The sequence below is a fragment of the Penaeus monodon genome, chromosome 15 (assembly GCF_015228065.2).
Source record: "Penaeus monodon isolate SGIC_2016 chromosome 15, NSTDA_Pmon_1, whole genome shotgun sequence".
Lineage (NCBI taxonomy): Eukaryota > Metazoa > Arthropoda > Malacostraca > Decapoda > Penaeidae > Penaeus > Penaeus monodon.
This window is the reverse complement of record NC_051400.1, coordinates 3,303,709-3,303,996: the sequence shown is the minus strand read 5'-3', so window position 1 is coordinate 3,303,996 and position 288 is coordinate 3,303,709.

The window sequence follows — 288 nt, the reverse complement described above, 5'->3', positions numbered from 1 at the left end:
AGGAAAATGAATCGCCAGGGTGGACTAAGAGAGAGGAGAGAACCTCAGTCGCGTTTCTCATACCTGGGAGCGAAGAGAGTGGAAAGAGGAATAATGAAATATCGGCGATAAGTGTGATGAAAACGAAGCAGACAATGGTGCAATAAAGAAAATATGAGAGAGAGGAAATGAGATGAAAAGAGGTCAAAGAAGGCATAGCGCGGGGTCGCTGCAGTGTCCATCATCCCCATGCATGGACGGACACCAGAGGCCAGCGCAGCTTTATGTCGCGCGAGTAATGCACTCTGC